The 20,860-nt window shown below is 44.1% G+C and overlaps 1 long non-coding RNA gene across 1 annotated transcript; it reads left to right on the top strand.

Annotated features, from left to right (window-relative positions):
* The first annotated feature begins 4,618 nt into the window (after positions 1–4,618).
* On the top strand, positions 4,619–11,667 carry LOC142870065 (uncharacterized). The gene is made up of 2 exons (XR_012918608.1): positions 4,619–4,709; positions 5,567–11,667. It is a non-coding gene; the product is annotated as an uncharacterized LOC142870065 (long non-coding RNA).
* Positions 11,668–20,860: the final 9,193 nt, after the last annotated feature.

Genomic DNA, 20,860 nt, shown 5'->3' on the forward strand with positions numbered 1-20,860 from the left:
GCAGCCTTTGACCATGCCACTGCAACCAGCCCTGCCCTCTGGGGCCATGGCTGCAGGGATGCTCTTGATCTTAGGTCACGGCAGGAGTAATCTAGTGGGACCTCCTTAGTTCATGGATGGGGAAGCCAATGCCAGGGGTGGGAGGGGTCTTGCTTGCCCAGGGCCACCTAGGATACAGAACCCAGGTCAGAGAACATGCAACATGCCTGGCACCAGGGAGTGGGTGGCCAGGGCAGGAAGGCCACCCTGTCCAGCCTCTGCCTCCCCAGGAGCTGCCTGTGGAGGGAGGGGTCAGGCACAGGTGCCCTCCAAGTGAGACCACTGATGGGGTGGCCAGGAGTTGGTGATCCCCACTGTCCAGATGAGCACTCTCAGCTCTGCAGGGGTGTCTCCAATACCCTGCCTCCCTTCTGCGAGACACCAAGATGCCAGCTTGGGAATCTGTGTGACCAGCCCTGAGCTCCTGATTCCCACATGCGGCCCATCTCTCTGAGCCTCTGGAGGCCCTGTAGTTGACGAAGAATGGAGAGGGGGCCAAGTTCTGCCCACTCTCCAGGCAAATGCCCTGGGTGCTGGGCTGCAGGTTAGTGAGTCACATAGCCTGGATAGAGGAGAGGTGAGAGCTACCTGTTGTGTGCAGGGACCTACCTGAGACGGGGCAGAGCCGCTGGTCCTCTTGATCTGCAAAGTAACATTGGCCTGGCCCTAGCACAAAGTTGGGCGGGCGCCTGGCTCTAGGACTTGGGTGCAAAAGGCTTTAGCGCTGTGGTGGTGGCGCCCTCTGGAGGCTCATCTGGAGAATGCACCTTCCCTGTGGGTGTCTGCGTCCTGGGCAGGTGGACTCCCGGGGCAAGAGGCCGCAGAAGATGCCAGAGCTGAATGCAGGTCACGCTTCCTGGAAAACCTCGCCCCGCAGCTCCCATGTGCCAGCTTTACATGATTCTCTCTTTCATCCGCATGATTCCCGGGGAAGGCCCTGTCCCCATTTACAGCACAGAACAGAGGAGTCCAGCAAATGCTTCTGTTTCCTCAGTGAGCAGAAAGTGAGGATGGGGACCAGGGTTGGAGGTCTGGGATGAGGAGAGGAGGGGAACAAGTGAGCTCACAAGAGTGGAGCAAGGCCACAGCGGGGCAGTGCCCTGGGGGCCATGGAAAGCCAGAGGCTGCACTCCAGGTCAGCGGCCCTGGTGTCATGAGCCCAGGCAGCCAGCTGGGTGCGGACCCGAGTGGGAGCTGGGCCGAGAGTCTGGTGCAGCAGAGAGGCACAGCGATCTGAGGTGGGTGCAGGGAGCCATGGCAACATAGGGCTGTGGAATCAAAGCTGGGGGGCAGAGGAGTCAAGGACAGGCAGTGGGGACCAAGGGACTGCTGGGGAGATCAGAGAGCTGGCTGAAGTTGTCGCAGGTATTGGGCACATTCACAGGACTGAGTGGAGGAGAGGGGTCCAGGACGTGGTGAGCCAGGGGATCGCCACACATGAGGACAGCAGTCATGCAGGGCAAGTGGGTGGGCCAGGGCCAGGGTGGCAGGGAGGAGGGGTGCGGGGTAGAGGGGCACGGGGTGCACAGCAAGGACATGATGCAGGGGCAGCAACAGGCTCTGGCAGCAAGGGGGGCCCCACCTGCCTCCCTCGGGGCAGTGGAGAAGTGGCCACACTGGAGGGGGCTGCAGGGACACAGTCTGGGATGGGCACAGCCAAGGGCTGGCAGGGGAAGTGCCAGAGGGGCAGCCAGGAGCCTAGACAGGTGAGAGATTCCTGTGGCTCAGCAAAGACATACACTCAAAACCAGAGGCTACCAACAGTGGCCTGAGATGTTTAAATGTTTTTTAATGTAGTTGCTGGCATTTAAAAATCAGGTTTCACATTTAAAAATTTGAACATCAGGCTTCTCTTTAAAAACCAGAATTTCTGGTCACCTGGGATCACTTCCTGGAGCTGAGCAGTGGCTGCTGCCCTTGAACAGGGTGACCTGCAAGTTCACCGCAGTCTCCCCAGCCCTCCTCCCCAAGCCTGTGGGACCTGGCCATCCACTGCCTTGCCATTGCTCAGATTCTAGGCTGCGGTTTCCAGGTTCTGAGGCTCCTTCCCATCTTGGGGCTTCTTGGCTTCGTGCCTGGTATTCCCACCACCGGCAGGGTCTTACCACCCGGCCCTTGAGGGGGCAGCGGGTATAGAGGAAAGATCAAGAAGCCGGAAGCCAGAACACAGGCCCTGAGCCTGGCTGCCCCATGGGGTCACTGTGTCAGAGATGGTTCTCAGGACTTTCACTTGTAAGCAACAGAAACAAACCCGGCCCAGGCAGGGGAGCCTGAGCGACTCAGAACTGCAAGGAGAGCTGAACACCCAGACCATGGGGCTGGGGGGACAGAAGTGGCTCTCTGGGGCACTGCCATTGGTGAGCCGGAGCTGGCTCCTCCGGGCCCAGAGAGTGGACTGTAGGCATCTCTTCCCAGCTCCATATTCAATGACGCCTGCCAGGAGCTTGAAGCCAAGGCAGGACTATTTACGCCCTCTCAGAAATCAGCAAGGACTGTAAACCACGGCTACTCCCACCTCAAGCCGGTGATTAATCACCTGCCACACACACCGCCAACTGCCTTCTGGCCGTGAGTCCAGCTTAAGGATGCACTTTGAGGAGAGAAGCTGATCCAAGGCCTGTGCTCACCTGTGTTCCCAAGGCCTGTTACCTAGAGGAAGTGTGTCTGCCAGGTGACCAAAACAGCAGCTGCCACACTGATGACAACAGGCACATACACTTCTCTGGGCTTCTGTTTCCTCATCGTGTGTGATATGGAAGTTGAGTCACTTCTACCTCAAGAGTCACAGGCATTTAGTGAAAGTGCTCTGTAAACTGAAGTTCTGATGCACGCGAGTTATCACCTACTTCCTGTCTGGAGTTCTGCTCAACCAGCCTGACCACCTCTGCCCTGCCTTTGCCTTACTGCCGTTAAAACCCCTGCCCTCCTGCCTGGCTCTGACTCAGAGTCATTCTGACTTTTGGATCCTATCTGCATCTGGGTCAAGAATGGCAAGCCAGTTCCCCACAGGTAGCAACTCTGACCAACTGATAGTGGTTGTCTGCAGCTTTGGGTTGACTCAGTGTGAAAGTGATGCAGTTGATTAGTAATGTCTGCCAAGGCCCGGGGAAGGGAAGTGGAGGCTCGCCTGCCACATAGTTTTTGTCTCCGTCTGTATGCATGATGATCTAACCATGTCTGATGATGGTCTGTCTACCGTGGGGCTGACCTCACTGCCACATCTCAGCCGCAGCTCCTGCACAGAGCTGTCGGGCTGCCCTCCAGCATGAGCAAGGGTGTGGAGGAGCAGGGCTTGGGCTAGGGAGTCAAATCCTAGAAGCCTGGGTTGGACATCGCTTGCCTGAGAGCTACAGAGTGGGTGCCTGGGGAGTAATCAGGGAGGCAGCCTCTTGGGAGAATCAAGTACGCTGTCCAATAAAAAAGAAAAGTAAAAGGTCTTTCCACAGTGGCTGGAAAAGAGGGATAGTCTAGGGTCCAAACCAACAGAAGGGAGTGGAAGTAGAACAAGTCTGGTGTCATTTCAAGGGTGACTGCTGTTTCCGAGATGCAGCCCGAATTGCTGGTGGCCTAAAGAGGAGCAGTTCTTTGCACCAGTGACCTTGGCCAATTCTCCACTTGACTTTGGAGAAGGGTAGAACCCACCCTTGATTCCTCCTTCAGAAACAAGGGCCATGGCCCATCCATTCCCCACCTATACACACACACACACACCCCATTGAGACCAGGCAGGGAAAGTTAACGAGGTTTTATCAAAGTTTCTGGGAAGCAGAAAGGATGCACAACACAGACATGATCCACAGTGCTTCTCGAAGCTGCCTCTCAACCCCACCAACCCAGCAGATGCGGTTCCTTGGCACGGCCCAGACCTCCAGCCACCACCGGCAGCTCCGGGTGGCCCCACACCTTGCAGTTTGAGCCCAACTCAACTCACTGCCTCGGGGAAACGGGAAGGATTCACAGAGGAAGACCAAGCTTCGGAAGACAGGCCAGATTTGTGCACGAGACCTAGGAACAGAGACTGGGGACAAGTCTCCTTGTATGGGGGGTGGGGGTGGTAGTTAGAATGAATTGGCTCCCCTGTCTCTGCCCTGTGTCACTAGGCTCATAGAGTGTCACTACACCCTTGGCTACAGCATCCCCCGGGCAGTGTGACAGACCAGACCATGTCAACTAACATCCATTCCTCACTTTGTCCTTGCTAACAGGATCCTGGCTTGGCTCAGAGTGTCATCCTAGGTAAGAGGACATGACTGGTGGTGGTCAGTTATAACAATTCTCTTCCCCAACTCCCCGGCCTCCTTGGCAGCCAGAAGCCACATGACCCAGTTCTAGCCATTGACAACTATCGTGGACTGAATTGTGTCCCCCACAACTTATTCATATGTTGAAGCCCTAACCTCCAATATGACCATATTTGGGGATAGGGCCTTTAACAAAGTAATTAAGATTAAATGAAGTCTCAACAGTCCTTTATGTTTCAGGGAATAAGAGAAAAATAAAACAAAAAAATACACAAAAATGAAAGAAAAGAAAAAGAAAAAATAATTATTTTTGTTTTTTTAGAGACAAGGTCTTGTTCTGTCACCAAGGCTGGAGTGTAGTGGTGTCATCATAGCTCACTGCAACCTCAAACTCCTGAGATCAGTGACCCTCCCAGTTCAGCCTCCCAAGTAGCTGGGACTACAGGTGCATGCCACCAGATTAGCAAGGGAGACACCAGAGGAAGTGGCCAGGTGGTTTTAATGGTTTATAGAGGTCACATCCCTGTTAGGTGGATGACAACAGAGCATCAACAGACTATAATAGAGTTTGCTATTCTTTTCTGTTTGTCTGTTTTGAGCTCAAACCAATATAGAATTTGTACCCACTGGGAAGAGAAAAGCTCACTGATATGAAATGTTCAAAACCTGTGAGTTTTGTTTCTCTATGTTTATTTTATATTCTTAGAGATGGAGTCTTGCTATATTGCCCAGGCTGAAGTGAAATGGCGATTCACAGGTGCACACTTGGATAGTTTCCAAGACCCTTAGGTAACTTAAAACCTTGGACTCATTCTAAGTTCAGTTAATTAATGGATATTCATTCAATTCCCAAATCACTTGTAAGTCGGATAAAATACTAAAACATTAATTACAAGCAAGTATTATGTATTTTTGCCTCTTTATATGATACGGAAAGGCCATATGTATCTTTGGGTCTATTACTGAACATATTCATTTCTGCCACTTTGAGAGGTTGTACTATAAGGGATGTATATGGATATAGAAAGGAATTTAATTTGGGTGGTCAAAGCTAAGATTTGATGGGTTTATTTAAAAGATTTTCAGGGCCGGGCATGGTGGCTCATGCCTATAATCCTAGCACTCTGGGAGGCCGAGGTGGGCGGATTGCTCCAGGTCAGGAGTTCAAAACCAGCCTGAGCAAGAGTGAGACCCCGTCTCTACTATAAATAGACACAAATTAATTGGCCAACTAATATATATAGAAAAAATTAGCCAGGCATGGTGGTGCATGCCTGTAGTCCCAGCTATTCGGGAGGCTGAGGCAGGAGGACTGCTACAACCCAGGAGTTTGAGGTTGCTGTGAGCTAGGCTGATGCCACGGCACTCACTCTAGCCTGGGCAACGAAGTGAGACTCTGTCTCAAAAATAAATAAATAAGTAAATAAAAGATGTAATAACTACTTTTCTTGGAAAATAGAGTTAATCAGTGTATTTATAGCTATTTTGTCTAAAAATTTTTTGATTGATTTTATCTTATTTTGCATGCCCCAGAAACAACCAAATGTTCTTGTAAGTTGCATTATCTTTGTAATAAACTCTCATCAGATCTTTCACTTTTGATAATTATAAGCAGTAATGTTAACCACAGCCATTTTAAGTTTTTTGTCATCTACAGACAGTGTTTTGTTTTACTCTGATGCTTCTCTGAAAGTACTTGAAATCAGCTATGGGCCATAGTGCATCATCTTCAATAAGGACGGGCTCTATCTCAGAGCCCTGTGGAAAAGGACCATGCAGGGTATCTTTGGGTTCTGATGGCATTGCTTAAACAAATAGGAGACCACATGACTGAACTGAGTCAGGATTTCCAGAACTTTGAGAAACAGATGGATTCATGAGACTGCTAACCCAAGATTGAGCAGAACAAGGATCAATGATGTAGGACTGAATGAAATGATGGAGGATGGTTGTGGGTTTTGCTTGGAATCTTGCTGATGGTTTATTTCTCTGTTTTCTGGATACATAACAAGCCCCTGCTTTTGTTTTTAATATGGGGAAGATGTAAACATTTTTCTAGTCCAAGGGAAGAGACAACCAATAAAGGGGGGTAAAGTGGAGAAGTATAGGTAAGAGAACAGAATGGGATCATTTAACACTCAACAAATTTTGGGGCTGGGCGCGGTGGCTCACGCCTGTAATCCTAGCACTCTGGGAGGCCGAGGCAAGTGGATTGCTCGAGGTCAGGAGTTCGAAACCAGCCTGAGCAAGAGCGAGACCCCATCTCTACTATAAATAGAAAGAAATTAATTGGCCAACTAATATATATAGAAAAAAAATAAGCCGGGCATGGTTTATTTCCCAGCCTACTGTAGTCCCGGCTACTCGGGAGGCTGAGGCAGGAGGATCGTTTGAGCCCAGGAGTTTGAGGTTGCTGTGAGCTAGGCTGATGCCACAGCACTCACTCTAGCCTGGGCAACAAAGTGAGACTCTTATCTCAAAAACAAAAAAACAAAAAAAACAAATTTTGGGTGCCATGCCAGCTACCAAGATCAATAAGAATGTAAATAATACATAATCCCTTCCCTTAAAGAGCCTACAGCCAAGGGAGGCAATGTGACATGAACGTGAACAACTACAATAAAAGCCATATGTGCATTAACTATATTGCCATCTTCCAAACTGAAAAAGCAGCACTGTGGAGTTTCAGTTTGGGCGAGGGGGACAACATAAAGAATAGGAAAGGGAAGCAGATAGACTGGCACAGAAGAAATTTAAGATGGTTAAGAACTCAGTAAACAAATGCATGAAAGCAGAAAGCCATGGGAGGCACTCAGGAAAGAATCAGTAGTACAGTTTAGTAGGAATACAGGGTAGGCATAGGGGTTCAGGCCCAGTCATGAAAGGCCAAGCCTAGACTTGATCTTGTAACCATTGGTGGAAAAAATAAGAGTCAATCAAGATTCTGGGGTAAATTGCACAGTTGGAGCCACACAATGGGACTACTAAACTAACTGCTAGGTGGAAGATGGACTGTAGGCTCCTTGGCATCGAAAATTTTCCTTTAAAAAGTGCCATTTGCTGGGCGCGGTGGCTCACGCCTGTAATCCTAGCACTCTGGGAGGCCGAGGCGGGCGGATTGCTCAAGGTCAGGAGTTTGAAACCACCCTGAGCAAGAGCGAGACCCCGTCTCTACTATAAATAGAAACAAATTAATTGGCCAACTAATATATATAGAAAAAATTAGCCGGGCATGGTGGCGCATGCCTGTAGTCCCAGCTACTCGGGAGGCTGAGGCAGGAGGATTGCTGGAGCCCAGGAGTTTGAGGTTGCTGTGAGCCAGGCTGACGCCACGGCACTCACTCTAGCCTGGGCAACAGAGTGAGATTCTGTCTCAAAAAAAAAAAAGTGCCATTTGCTACAATCTCTATGGAAAACTGTTTTTCAGTATCCACTGAAGTTGGACATAAGCACATCCTGTGATCCAGCAATTCCATTCCTCCAAAAGAAATGTGTGCATGTAGTCACCACAAGGCATGTATGTATTAGTAGTATTTATAATAATTCCCAACTGGAAACTATCCCATGGTGATATATTCATACAATGAAATACTATACAGCATTAAGAATGATGTGCTGTTTTTTTTTTGTTTTTTTTTTGAGACAGAGTCTCACTTTGTTGCCCAGGCTAGAGTGAGTGAGTGCCATGGCGTCAGCCTAGCTCACAGCAACCTCAATCTCCTGGGCTCAAGCAATCCTGCTGCCCCAGCCTCCCCAGTAGCTGGGACTACACGCATGTGCCACCATGACCGGCTAATTTTTTCTATATATATATTCGTTGGCCAATTAATTTGTTTCTATTTATAGTAGAGATGGGGTCTCGCTCTTGCTCAGACTGGTTTTGAACTCCCGACCTCGAGCAATCCGCCCGCCCTGGCCTCCCAGAGTGTTAGGATTACAGGCGTGAGCCACGGCGCCCGGCCAAGAATGATGTGCTGTTATATGCAACATGGGTGAACCTCACATACATAATGTTGAAAGAAGCCAGATACACAAAAAAGTACATGATTCCATCTCATCACCCAGATAGGAAAGGCAATAAAATTAAAAAAAAAAAATTTTTAAGTACATGATTCCATCTTTATAAAGTTTTAAAGCAGGCAAAAACTATCTATGGTGATAGAATTCATGAAAGAGGTTGCCCTGGGGCAGAAGCAAGGTAGTGTGGTAGTGTTCTAATTTCTTAATCTGTATGTTGGTTAAACAGGTGTGTGCTGGAGCCAGGTGTGGTGGTTCACACTTACAGTCTCAGCTACTCAGGAGGCTGAGGCAAGAGGGTTTGAACTCAGGAGTTCGAGGCTGCAGTGAACTGTGATCACACCACTGCACTCCAGCCTGGGAAACAGAGCAAGACCCTGTCTCAAAAAAAAAAAAAAAGTACATGTTGTGAAAACTTATCATACTGTACACTTTCTATTGGTGTACTTTTTTGCACATACATTACATTTGAATAAAAAGTTTGTACTGCATTTTAAAAAGTGCATTGTGTGGAATCCCTGCATGCTGGAGACATAATTGATCCCCAAATTCTATGCTTCCTGTGCCTAAAGTGGGCTTCACAGGAAGTAGAAAACTTTTGTCTCTGCCCTCCAGTGTCCAGCATTCCAGCCCATGAGACAAACAGCACTCCGAGAGTGAGATGCAGTAGCTAGAACTCAGAACCAGCTCTGCCACCTGCTGCTAGGCCAGGGCAGCGAGACACAATGTGCCTTCTAAGAAGACACCTGAGTCTTTCTCAGCCCTCAACCACCAGCTATGTGGCCCTGGCAAACTGCCCTGTTCTCTCTAAGTCACAAGTCCCTCCTCTTGGAACTGACGAGGGTACCTGGCACTAGAAGAGTCTCAAAGCCCACTGTTTTGGTTTTCCCCTTTTTAGAATCACCTAAGGCTCTTATTAAAATGTAGATTCCAGGCCCCTTGCCAGACCTGAATCACAAACTATGATGGTAGGACTTGGTCATATTTTAAATCTAAGATAACTCTCTGTGAGCCAGGTGTGTGGAAAACATGGCAAGGTGTCATCTCTAAGGACCTTCTCAGCTTTTATTTACTTGGCATTTTGCCCCCTTGTTCTTAGGGCCCAGGGGCCTGGATCAGAAAGGTTGAGAGAAAACAGCCCCAGTTCAATGCAAGTTACCCTGGCATCCAGTATTTCTTTCTTAAGAATCTGGTAGACTTTTAAGAATATTGGTAAATTTAATCCATTTATATTTACTATAATTACTGTTGGCATAGGACTCATTCCACATTTATTATTTAGGAGATTTTTTTCATTTCTTCTTTCTTGCTTTCCAATAGACTTATCAAGTCTTCTTTTGCTGGTTTAAAAGGTGTACATTGTATTTTTGTTCTTAAGGTGTTTACCATTACCTTACTATCCATTCTTAAGTTCACACACCCATATCAGCTTCTTAAATTTACCAACATCTTCCCACAAGTGCTTCAGTATGCTGTTTCTTTTTATCTTTTGCTCCCTGCCCCACCCCTAATCATATTATCTATAAATTCTAGTTCTAGATGAATACAGATATTTTCTTTGAGCTTGACTTGTTTTTTTTTAAAGAGAACTTTATAAAAACATTTAATCATCTCCACTTCCTGTATCTCAAGAGCTACTTCATCTCGATTTATTTCTGAGTACTCCTAAATACTTCCCTCAATATGAATCTTTTAACATATCATGAAAAACTTTTCAAACAGAAAAACTGAAAGACTTGTACAGTGAACATCCATATCCTATCACCTAGATTCAAGGTTGGCTAAGAATCTCAAATCTACAAATTTTGCCTTTCACCAACTATGAAAACATTTCAGCCATTATTTCTTCACATATTGGGGTGGGGTTTCATTCTCTTTCCTCTTTCCTCTTGAACTCCAAAATGTCTGTGTATGTTAGATCTTTTGATATTGCCCCACAGGTCCCTAAGGCCCTATCCATTATTTTCAATCTTATTTTTCTCTCTCTTCTTCAAATTGGATAATTTCTGTTTCTGTCTTAAATCAAGAACTCTTTTATAATTTCCAATCTGCTATTAAGCCCATCCATTGAATTTATTTTTTGGCTTTCTTTGCAGCTAGACCTGTTCTATATATTGATTTTTTTTATTTCAAGTATTTTTCAGTTTTAGAATTTTCATTTGCTTTTTTCTAGTTTTGATTTCTGTATTTATCTTTTTCTTTGTTATGAGCACTTTACTTGACACCCTGTTGCATAGTTGTAATCGTTGCTTTTGTTAATTCCAGTATCTCCATCATCTCAGGGTCAGTCTCCATTTATGGCCTTTTCCTTTTTTAAATTTGTTTTTTATTTGTTAGAGATGGAAGTCACCTTCTGTTGCCCAGGCTGGAGTGCAGAGGCCTGATCATGGTTCACTGTAACCTCAAACTCTTGGGCTCAAGTGATCGTCCTGCCTCAGTTTCCCAAGTAGCTGGGACTACAGGTGTACACCACCATGCCCAGCTAATTAAAAAATTGTTTTTGTAGAGATAAGGTCTCACTATGTTGCCTAGGCTGGTCTGAACTCCTAGCCTCAAGTGATCCTCCCACCTCGGCCTCCCAAAGTGCTGGATTACAGGTGTGAACCACTGTGCCTAGACTGATAGATTGTCTTTTCTCAAATGTGGGTAATATTTTCCTTGTTCTTTATTGAATAATTTTGTTTTTGTTTTGAGACAGAGTCTTGCTCTGCCACCCAGGCTGGAGTGCAGTAGCCGGATCACTGTAACCTCAAACTCCTGGGCTCAAGCAATCCTCCTGCCTCAACTACCCCCATAGCTAAGACTACAGGCGCAAGCCACCATGCCCAGCTAATTTTTTATTTTTTAAATTTTTGTAGAAACAGGGTCTCACTATGTTGCTCAAGCTAGTCTCAAACTCCTGACCTCAAGTGATCCTCACCCTCAGCCTTCCAAAGTGCTAGAATTACTCGTAAGAGCTACTGTGCCCAATATTTATTGAATTATTTTGGATTCTAGACAAATGATATGTTACAGATATTAGATTCTATAATGTTGTTGAAAAAATACTGATTTTTCATGCTAGCAAGTAGATAACTTGACTAGATTCAAACTGCAAACTGTCTGCCCTGCAGTCAGAGGCAGCTGTTATTTCAGTTCAGTCCTTTTAGCCTTAGCTGGACTGCTAGAAGTCTGCCCCATGCATGTGTAGTTTAGGAGCTACGGAAAGGTTTGGGCAGAGTATATATATAGTATTTGAGGCACATTCTTTTTTTTTTTTTTTTTTTGAGACAGAGTCTCGCTTTGTTGCCCAGGCTAGAGTGAGTGCCGTGGCGACAGCCTAGCTCACAGCAACCTCAAACTCCTGGGCTCGAGTGATCCTTCTGCCTCAGCCTCCCGGGTAGCTGGGACTACAGGCATGCGCCACCATGCCCAGCTAATTTTTTATATATATATCAGTTGGCCAATTAATTTCTTTCTATTTATAGTAGAGACGGGGTCTCGCTCTTGCTCAGGCTGGTTTTGAACTCCTGACCTTGAGCAATCCGCCCGCCTCGGCCTCCCAAGAGCTAGGATTACAGGCGTGAGCCACAGCGCCCGGCCTCAGGCTGGTTTTGAACTCCTAACCTTGAGTGATCCACCCTCCTTGGCATCCGAGAGTGCTAGGATTACAGGCATGAGCCACCGTGCCCAGACAACTTTTTTTATTCTTAAGGTTAGTTTAAATGTGCCGAGGCACATTCTTTTTTCTGGAATTATTCCCTCACTTTCCAGCTGCTGTGGTGCACCCAACCTCTGCTACCCTGTTCTTTGAGCTACGAAGGCAGCACATTTCCAAGCTTTACCTGCTCTGCCTGGTATAAACTATGGCTTGCCCTCAGGTGAAAAGCCATACGGACATGAAATTCACTTTTATTTTCTCTATCCAAGTGTCACCTGCTTTCCTGTAACACTTCCAGTCAGTCTCCCCTCAACCACTAACTGATTTCTATAACCAGAGATTAGCTTTGTCTGAATTTGGATTAGGTATAAGTGGAGTCACACCATAGTCTTTTGTGCCCTGCTTCTTCCATTCAGCACGATGCTGTTGAGATAGATCCAGGTCATTCACTGCATATCAGTGATTCTCTTCATTACTGAATAGCTTTCCATTATGTAAAAATGCCACAGTGTGTATGTGCATCCATTTTCTTGTTAAAGGACACTGGGTCTATTTTTAGTTTTGGGCTATTATAAATAAAGCCGCTATGAATGTACTTACATAAGTCAATATTTTTGTGAACATATGTTATCACTTTTCTCTTGTAAATACACAGGAGAGGCATTGCTGGAAGCCAAACAGTTCTCCAAGGCTGGTTTAGCATATTACACTACTACCAACAATGTATGAGAATTCCAGATGCTCCTTGCTAACACTTGGTGTTGTCGCTGCCCTTCTCTTGGATGTAAAGTGGTATTTTATTGGTTTTAAATTACATTTTATTGATAACTAATGATGTTGAAAACTCTCATGTGGACTGGATTTTGCCAATATTTATTGCATTTTTTTTAAATTAGTGAAGTAATTCTTTATGCTGGATGTGTCTTTGGTCAAATATGTATTACAAACACTTAATCTGAGTCTGTGGTGTCTATTCATTTTTTTGTTTTTATTATTTTTTAAATTGACACATAATTGTACATATTTATGGGATACAGTGTGATATTTCAATACTTGTATACAATGCACAATGATCAAATCAGGGTAATTAGCATACCTATCACCTCAAATATTTATCATTTATGTTGGAGACATTCAAAATCCACTCTTCTAGGAATTTGAAAATCTACAATAAAGTGATGTCAATTATGGTCACCCTATAGTGCTTACAGAACTGCTGAGCTCTGCCTCCACTTCCCCTCTCCCCATCTGTGGAAAAATTATCTTCCATGAAACCAGCCCCTGGAGCCAAAACTGGTCCCTGGGAACTGCTGGTATAGAACACTAGAACTTACTCCTACCTAGCTGTACTTTTGTATCCATTAACCAACCTTTGCCATCCCCTGTCCCCACTTCCCTTCCCTACCTCTAGTAACCACTATTCTACTCCCTACTTCAATGAAATCCAACTTTTTTTTAACTTCCACATAGGTAAGAATGGGAAGTATTTATCTTTCTGTGCCTGACTTATTAATATTTCACTTAACATGCCCTCCAAGCTCCTCCATGTTGCTGCAAATGACAGAATTTCATTTTATTAATAAATAGTATTCCATTGTATACACATATCCTATCCTCTTTATTCCTCTGTTGATGGACACTTACATTGACTCCCCACCTAGCCTGTTGTGAACAGTGCTGCAATAAACACAGGAACGCACCAATGAGTCTTTGTGTGGCAGATCTTCTGAAGCTTTGTATGCCTGAGAACATTCTTATCATACCCTAACATTTAAATTCTATGCTCTTTCCCTCCAATACACAGACAACATTAATGTTGTAATGTCTCAGATCAGTCTGATTCTGGTTCAAACACTGGTGGGCACACGTCTCTATGGAAGCTTTTAGGATTTTCTGTCTTTAGATGTGGGTTTTCCTTATTGCTCCCATTTGAGACTCCATGTGAACCCTTTCAAACTGTGGCCTTTCAATGGTCTCTTAATTCTTAGAAACTGATCCTCCATTATTTTAAAATTTCCTTGTTTTTGTTTCCATTTTTCTCTCCATGACTTTTTTTTTTTTTTTGAGACAGAGTCTCACTTTGTTGCCCAGGCTAGAGTGAGTGCCGTGGCGTCAGCCTGGCTCACAGCAACCTCAAACTCCTGGGCTCAAGTGATCCTCCTGCCTCAGCCTCCCGAGTAGCTGGGACTACAGGCATGCGCCACCATGCCCAGCTAATTTTTTCTATATATATATTAGTTGGCCAATTAATTTCTTTCTATTTATAGTAGAGACAGGGTCTCGCTCTTGCTCAGGCTGGTTTCGAACTCCTGAGCTCAAAGGATCCGCCCGCCTCAGCCTCCCAGAGAGCTAGGATTACAGGCGTGAGCCACCGCGCCCGGCTTATCCATGACTTTTTTTTAACACACTGACTGCCACACTACAAAAAGAAAGGTTTTTTTCCTTGGGGCCGTGGTGTTTTATTACAAAAATAGAATAAAAACATCAAGAACAAAATGATCCTAATTTAATGAAAAAATTATTTTTTTATTGTTTTCTGTGCATGAGTTAATGCAATTACATTGTCAATATTAATTATAACAATATCAACAAGTAAGGTTTTCACAAACTAACTGCAGGGTTTTGCACGGGGGGTGGGGGGGCACCCATCACGTAAAATGTGTGCTACAGCATGGCAGTGAGTTGCCTGCACACCACACGGCTCACAAGGTAGAGAAACATGTGAAATTACATATGCTTCACGAGGCCCCAGGCCCAAAAAACTAGCTTGAGTTAAATACAACTCACATGGTAGTTAATGTGTTGAGATGGGGTCTTACTATGTTGCCCAGTCTGGAGTGCAGTGGCTACTCGTGGGCACAATCATAAGCTCAATGCAGCCTCAAACTCCTGGCCTCAAGTGACTCTCCTACCTCTGCCTCCTGAGTGACTAGGACTATAGCCGCATGCCACTACGTCTGGTTTTCTCTCCATGACTCTGTATTCTACTGTTTCTACTTCTGTCCTCTATACTTCCTGGCTTTTTGATGTCTTCTGGAATTCCTAATTCTAGTCTTCCAACTCACTAATTCATTTATTGGTCATATTCCTTCTACTTTTTATCTCATTGTTACCTTGCTTTAGCGATTATATCTTCTATAGCTAATACTTCTCTCTGGGTTTTTAAAAATGGTTTTGGTATTGTTGTTTCATATCAATAATATCTACCCATAACTCCTTTAGTGTATTCATGATACATTATCCATCTCTTCCAATAATTTTGCTTCAAAAGGTATACATACTGTTGTTCACTGCTGCCTTTTTAACCACTTCGGTACGGTGCTCACTGGCCACGAAACCTTGCCCACAACCGGCACTCATAGTCTGCACGATAGTTTGTGCTGTGCATTGACAACGAATCCATTTTGCTCTGTGTGATGAGGAAAGCTTTAAAGCACTGAAAGCTTGTTTTACTTTACAGGCAGCTTTACTTGTAATGTAAATATCAGAATAGGTAACATATACATACATGTTTTCATTATGTTATTTTTAAATGTTCACAATTTTATTGATAAATGAAAAATTAGAAAAGTCATATCATGGCTGTCGGCTAAAGTCGCTGTGTGCGTTCATCTGTGGCTATCAACTATAGCAGATGCTGGTACCAAAGTGGTTAAAGGTGACTGTCTCTTCAAATGTCTAGTTATTTAGGGGGTGGTGGGTGTTAAAGGCAGCCAAGTGGGAAATCAGAATTTTCATTCCAATGAATGGTAATGAAGCCTCAAACCCCCATCCTTGCCATGCCATCAGAGACCATGTATTAGCCTGGACATCCATCTCCATCCCCATCCAGCAACATGGGTGAGCCAGGAGGACATGTTAAGCAAAGTCAGTCAGGCACAGGAGCAACAGGGCACACCCTCACCCCAGCTAGGATGCTGTCAGCAAAGGCCTAGTGGAGAGTTGGGACATTTACCACTGCCTATAAGAAATGAGGCCACACAATCCCCAGTGTTAGCTGAGGCCCCATGAGGACTAACAGGGTACCTCTTCCCATTCTAGCCGGGCTTGCATCCACGGAGGATCCCTACTGGGAAGCTTAAACTCCCATCTCCACCTAGCAGTAAAGAGCACGTCTGCTCCACACCGTCAATGAAAGCCAAGTGGGGATCCTATACTTCCACTGCCCCAGGCAAGAACGAAGCAGCTCCCCCTTTACCCTACCAGAGCAGCGTCAGACAAGGCCTGCTACAGCAGACTTAAATAAGATCCAGAGTTTCACAGATAACACTACAAATGTCCAAGTTTCACCTAAAACCACTCAAATAACATATCAAGAACCAAGAAAATCTCAACTCAATTGAGGAGAGACACATCGGGATGGCACAGATATTAGAACTGTCTGACAAGAATTTTCAAGCAGCTATCATAAAAAATGCTTCAATAGCAATTATAAACACACTTAAGACAAATGAGAAATAAAATTCTCCAGAAGGAAAGATGGGATATAAAGAACAAACATTTTGGAACTGAAAAATAGAATAACCTAAATAAAAACCCCACTGGATGGGCTCAACAGGAAAATAGAGGAGGAAGAGGAAAGAATGTGAACTTGGAGATAGAACAGAAATTATACAATCTGAACAGAGTAAACCAACTGAAAAAAAAAAAAAATGAACAGAACATCAGAGCATTGTAGGACTATACCCAAAGATCTAACAGTCATGTCATTAGAGTCATGGAGGAGAGGAAAAAGAAGGTAGGGCTGAAAAAATATGGCTGAAAATTTCCCTAAATATGGTAAAAAGGCATGCGTAAAGATTCAAGAAGCTAAATGAATCCTAAACAGGATAACCCCCCCCCCAAATCCATGCCAAGACATATCAGTAAATTCTGAAAACTCAAGACAAAGAAAAAATATTGAGGAGCCAGGTAAAAGGGCTCAGGCCTATACTCCCAGCAACTTGAGAGGCCAAGGTAAGAGGGCTGCTTGAGTCCATGAGTTCAAGACCAGCTTGGGCAACATAGTAAAACCTTGTCTCCAAAAAAAAATTTTTTTTAAACCCTCCAAAACAGGAAAAACACTTAGCTGGGTGTGGTGACACATCTGTAGTCCTAGCTACTCAAGAGACTGGGTGGGAAAATAGCTTGAGCTCCAGAATTCTAGGCTGCAGTGAGCTATGATTGTACCACTGCACTCCAGCCTGGGCCTGTGGTCCCCAAGCCACTAGCCGCAGATAGTACAGTACCGGTTCATAGCCTGTTAAGAACCAGGCGGCACAGGAGGTGAACTGCAGGTAAGCAATGGAAACGTCATCTGTATTTGTAGCCCCTCCCCATCGCTCACATCACACCATGAGCTCTGCCTCCTGTCAGATCAGCGGTGGCGTTAGATTCTCACAGGAGCGTGAGCCCTACTGTAAGCTGCCCACTTGAGGGATCTAGGTTGCACGTTCCTTATGAGAATCTAATGCCTAATGATCTATCTGAGGTGGAGCTGAGGCAGTGGTGCTAGTGCTAGGGAGAGGCTGCAAATACAGATTTTATCATTAGCAGAGAGGTCTGACTGCACAATAAATGTAATGTGCTTGAATCATCCTGAAACCATCTCCCCACTAGTCTGTGGAAAAACTGTCTTCCATGAAACTGGTCCCTGGGGCCAAAAGGTTGGGGACTGCTATCCTGGGTGATAGAGGTAGACAAGACAAGACAAGAGAGAAAAAAAAATATATTAAAAGCACAAAGAGAAATGATATCTTACCTATAAGTGGAAAATAATTCAAATTACAGTGAATTTTTTCATCAGAAAATAAGGAATGGCACAATATTTTTCAAATGCTGAAAGAAAAGAATGGGCAACCCAGATTTTTATATCTAGCAAAAATATCCTTCATTAGTTAAGGAAAAATTAAGATATTCTTAGATAAAGAAAAACTAAAAGAATGCATTGCCAGCTGATAACTGAAGAAAAATGGCTCACAGGAATTCTCTAAACAGAAAGGAAACAATAAAAGAAGGAATCTTGGAATATCAGGAAGGGAGAAAGAACAATGGAAAGGGTAAAAATATAGATAAATACAATAGACTTTCCCTCTCGAGTTTTCTAAATTATGTTTGAAGCAAAACTTACAACACTGCCTAAAGTGGTTCTCAAAGTATATAGACAAGTATATTGGAAATGGGAGAGGGTAATGTGGATACCAGGAGACTGTGATAAGGTAACACTTTAGAGCAACCACTAAAAAAACTATGCAAGGACACATACCCAAAAACACTTTGGACAAATCAAAACTGTATTCTAACAAATATACTCAAGTATATTTACTTGAGTATATACTCAAGTAAAAATATACTCACTTGAAGGCAGGAAAAAGAAAACATAGAAACAAAAAACAGAGTAATCCTAGCATTCTGGGAGGTTGAAGCAGGTGGATCGCTCAAGATCAGGAGTTCGAAACCAGCCTGAGCAAGGGCGAGACCCCGTCTCTATTAAAAATAGAAAGAAATTAATTGGCCAACTAAAAATACATAGAAAAAATTAGCCAGGCATGGTGGCGCATGCCTGTAGTCCCAGCGACTCAGGAGACTGAGGCAGAAGGATTGCTTGAGCCCAGGAGTTGGAGGTCGGTGTGAGCTAGGCTGATGCCACGGCACTCTAGCCGGGGCAACAGAGTGAGACTCTGCCTCAAAAAACAAACAACCAAACAGAAAACAAGAACTATAATGGCTGACCTTATAAGCCCTAATATATCTATTATCACATATAATTAGGAAACAGTCTAAAGATACCAATTAAAAGACAGAGATTGGCAGAGAAAAAATCATATGCATATATAGTCTACAAGAAACTCACTTCAAATATAATGATAAAGGTAAGCTGAAAGCAAAGAATAAAAAATATATCACACAAATATTAATCAAAAGAAAGCAGGGGCTGAGTGTGGTGGCTCATAGCTGCAATACCAATACTTCGGGAGGCCAAGGTGGGAGGATCACTTGAGGCCAGGAGTTTGAGGCCAACCTAGGCAATATAGCAAGATGCTGTCTCTACATAAAAATTTTAAAAAATTAGCCAGGTGTGGTGGTGTGTACCTGTAGTCCCAACTACTGGGAAGGCCAAGGTGAGAGGATTGCTTGAGCCCAGGAGTTCAAAGTTGCAGCCAGCTGCAATTGAGCCACTGTACTCCAGCCTGGGCAACACAGCAAAACCCCATTTCTTAAGAATAAATAAATAAATAAAGCAAGCAAGCAGGCATGGCTACATTAATGTCAGATAAAGTAGACTCTGGGGCAAAGAAAATTATTAGGGACAAAAAGGGAACATTACATAATGATAAAAAGGACAATCCACCAAAAAGACAGCATCATTAATGTATATATACAATAGAACTGTAAAGTATTTGAAGCAAGAACTTATAGAACTAAAGGGAGATGTAGACAATTCCACAAATACAGCTCGAGATTTCAACACCACTCTTTCAACAATCAACAGAATAACCTGACAGAAAGTCAGCAAGGATATGTAAGAACTCAGCACCATCAAGCATCAGAATTTTATCGACATTTATAGACCACTCCATCCAACAGCAGAATACACATTCATTTCAAGTACCTACAAAGCATATACCAAGTTAGACTACCACATCCTGGACCATAAACAAACCTCAACACATTTAAAAGATCATAATGAGATACCACTGCATACCTATTAGAATGGCTAAAACAAAAAATAAGAGATCATATTAAATACTGGTGAGGATGCAAAGAAACTAAATCTCTCATAGATTCGCGATAGGAATGTAAAATGATACAACCACTCTGGCAAACAGTCTGTTTGTTTCTTAAAAAACTAAAACATACCATAAAACCCAATAATCGCATTCCTGGGCAATTTATCCTAGAGAAATGAAACTCACGTTCCCACAAAAACCTGCATACAATTGCTCACAGCAGCAGCTTTATTTGTAATAGCACCAAACTGGAAACAAGACGTTCCTCAATAGGTGAATGGTTACACAGTGGTAGAACAATATCATGGAATACTACTCAGCAATAAAAGGAATGAACTATTGACACACACAACTTGGATGGATATTAAGAGAATTACATTGAGCGAAAACAAGACAATCTCAAAAAGGTCATGTACTATAAAATTCTATTTATATTAATATATAATATACCATTCGATGTAGAAGAGGTTAGTGGTTGCTAGGGGTTAGGAATGGTGGGGAAGAAGAGGGTAGGTGTGACAATAAAGCAGTAGCATAAGGGAGATCTTTGTGCTGATGGGACAGTTCTGTGTCTCGATTATGTTAGGGATAAAATGATATAGAACTATGCACGTAGATCCTACCAGTGTCATTTTACTGGTTTTGATTTTGAACTATTAGTTATATGAGATGTAAGCATTGGGGGAAACTAGTGAAGGGGACATGGACCTCCCTATACTATCATTGCAAGTTAAAAACATACATATATCTAGCCGGGCATGGTGGCTCATGCCTGTAATCCTAGCTCTCTGGGAGGCCAAGGTGGGAGGATCGCTCAAGGTCAGGAGTTCAAAACCAGACCGAGCAAGAGTGAGACTCCATCTCTACTAAAAATACAAAGAAATTAATTAGCCAACTAAAAATATATATATATGTAAAAAAAATTAGCTGGGCATGGTGGCACATGCTTTTAGTCCCAGCTATTCGGGAGGCTGACGCAGAAGGATCATCTGATCCCAGGAGCTTGAGGTTGCTGTGAGGCAGGCTGACGCCACGGCACTCTAGCCTGGGCAACAGAGACTGTCTCAAACACACGCACACACGCACACACACACACATCTAAATGGCCCAAGTCTGTGTGGTTTTTAATCCCTCTTCTTCCTGTTAGAAAGGTAATAATATGAACCACATGACTTCATCCTCTGGACACTATTACTGGACCAAGAGGGAAGGGA

This window comes from Microcebus murinus, chromosome 3 (genome assembly GCF_040939455.1).
Source record: "Microcebus murinus isolate Inina chromosome 3, M.murinus_Inina_mat1.0, whole genome shotgun sequence".
Taxonomy (NCBI): domain Eukaryota; kingdom Metazoa; phylum Chordata; class Mammalia; order Primates; family Cheirogaleidae; genus Microcebus; species Microcebus murinus.